At 40.0% G+C, this 2,393-nt stretch overlaps 1 pseudogene; it reads right to left on the bottom strand.

Moving 5' to 3' along the window:
• Positions 1–1,361: 1,361 nt before the first annotated feature.
• On the bottom strand, positions 1,362–2,119 carry LOC144612831 (large ribosomal subunit protein uL5 pseudogene; annotated as a pseudogene).
• Between the last annotated feature and the right edge of the window lie 274 nt (positions 2,120–2,393).

The raw sequence follows: 2,393 nt of genomic DNA, 5'->3' as shown, positions 1-2,393 counted from the left end.
CTTAAGGATGGCCCTACTGGTGTCCAAGACTGATCAGCCCAGTCCGTGGCAAGTGAATCTGACTTAGCCTTTCTTGTCATCCATTCCCCTGAGTAAGTCATGAAGTAGGTTTGTAATGCAGTCTGGACCAATCAGCTATGATTTTTCTGTTCTAAGCTACAGAAACAATACAATACCTTCCCCTCTCCCCCTTCTGCATCCCCATATGTACTGCATTCTTACAAGAGTACCAAACCAGGATTTTTTTTTCAGGGTTCTGATTACTTTCCGAGTTTAGTGGAACAGTTTTTTCTAGATTTATGGTCCCCTTTTCTCCAGGGTCTCTCTACATACTCTTTCTCTTTTTTTAAGTAGACTTTATTTTTAGAGTATTTTTAGGTTCTTAGCAGAATTGAGCAGAACGTGTGTACAGAGAATTCCCATATACTCTCGCCCTCTACACATGCACAATCTCCCCCACTACTGACATCACAAACTAGAATGGTAAATTTGTTGGAGTCATTGAAACTACATTATCACCCAAAGCCCGTAATTTACACTAGGGTTCACTCTTAGTATTGTTCTAAGTTCTCTGAGTGTTGACAAATGTAGTATATTGGTACATACCCACCACTATAGTGTAATGCAGAATAGTTTCACTGCCCTAAAAATCTTCTCTATGCTACTCATTCATCTCTCCCTCACCCCTACCCCCTGGCAACCACTGATCCTTTCATTATCTCCATAGTTTAGCCTTTTCCAGAATGTCACACAGCTGGTATCATACAGTATGTTGTCTTTTCAAACTGTCTTCTTTCATTTAGTAATATGCATTTAAGTTTCCTCCATTTTTTTTTTTTTTTTTTTTTTTTGTGGCTTGATGTAGCTCATTTCTTTTTAGTACTGAATAATACTCCACTGTCTAAGTGTACGGCAGTTTATGCATTTACATCTTGGTTGCTTTCAGGTTTTGGCAGTTACGAATAAAACCGCCATAAGCATCTGTGTGCAACTTTTGTGTGGACTTCAGTTTCATCTTATCTGGGTAAATTTGAAGGAGTGCAATTGATGGATCGTATGGTAAGAGTGTATTCAGTTTTGTTAGAAACCATTAAACTGTCTCCCAAAGTGGCTGTACCATTCTGCATTCCTACCAGCAATAATGAGAGTTCCAGTTACGCTACATCCCTGTCCACATTTGGTGTTGGCAGTGTTTCGGATTTTGGCCATGCTAATGGGTATTTAGTGGTTTGCAATTCCTTAATGACATATAATATTCAGCGTGCTTATAATATAATATTCATGTGCTTATCTTCCATCTGCATATCTTCTTTTTTTTTCATTGAAAAAATGTTATGGGCCTTTTGGATAGAAATAGGAATTTATTTGCCAGGAAGGATGATCCCATCATATTTCTATCGGAATCAGCATATGGCCTCCTCTTTTTTTTTTTAATGTTTATTTATTTATTTTGAGATAAAGAGATAGAGGGAAAGAGAGCGCATGAGAGGGAGTGGAGATAGAGGGAGGGAGTGGCAGAGAAAGAGGGAGAGAGAAAATCCCAAGCAGGCTCCATGCTCAGGGGCTTGATCTCACAGCCCTGCAATCATGACCTGAGCCAAAATCAAGAATCAGATGCTTAACTAACCAAACTACCCAGGAGCCCCAGCACATAACTCTCTCTTTTCTAAATCTGTGATTGGCAGCTTGTCCCCTACTTCTTGTCTGCAGTGTTGACACCCGGCCTACCCAGCACCACATAGGAGCCCAGGCTGTGGATACCAGTGCTTGGGTCATATTTGATTCCCAGATCAATGTGTTCTTGGATCCCAAACCAAAGTTTCCAGCATCTGAAAAGTTATTTTTCTTAATTCATACACTCATGCCTTTACACCTTTCTCCGGAATTTCTTCTGCGTTGGCCCCATGGACTGTGCAGTAGACAACAATCTTTTCATTTCTTCTGATGTCAAAGGATCTGATGGTATATCTAGCTTTGGAGAATGCAGGGGTCTGGCTTTGAGCTGCTCCAGCACCTTGGTTGCCAGGATCAGTCTGTCTCCACTCTCTCAAACACAGACGTTGCGGCAGTTTGTGGATGCAAAGTTCCCACATGGGGTTCTCTTTTTCATCTGTGCCATGGGGTTCTCTTTTTCCTGATCTGTGCCATGATGGAGAATGGGAAAAGCATCTGTATATTTTCTTTAGTGATATAGTCTGTTCAGGACTTTTGCCTATTTTTTAAATCAAGCAGTTTGTTTTCCTTATTGTTGAAATTTTAAAGATTCTACATATATTTTTGACAATAGTTTGTTTTTTTTTTTTTATCAGATGTGTCTTTTGTAAACATTTTCTCCCAGTCTGCAATGTGTCTTCTCATTCTCTTAGCAGTGCCTTCCACGGAAGCATTATCCA

The sequence above is a fragment of the Panthera onca genome, chromosome C2 (assembly GCF_046562875.1).
Source record: "Panthera onca isolate mPanOnc1 chromosome C2, mPanOnc1 haplotype 2, whole genome shotgun sequence".
Taxonomy (NCBI): domain Eukaryota; kingdom Metazoa; phylum Chordata; class Mammalia; order Carnivora; family Felidae; genus Panthera; species Panthera onca.
The sequence above is the reverse complement of the archived record's forward strand: the minus strand, read 5'-3'. Positions and strand labels throughout refer to the sequence as shown.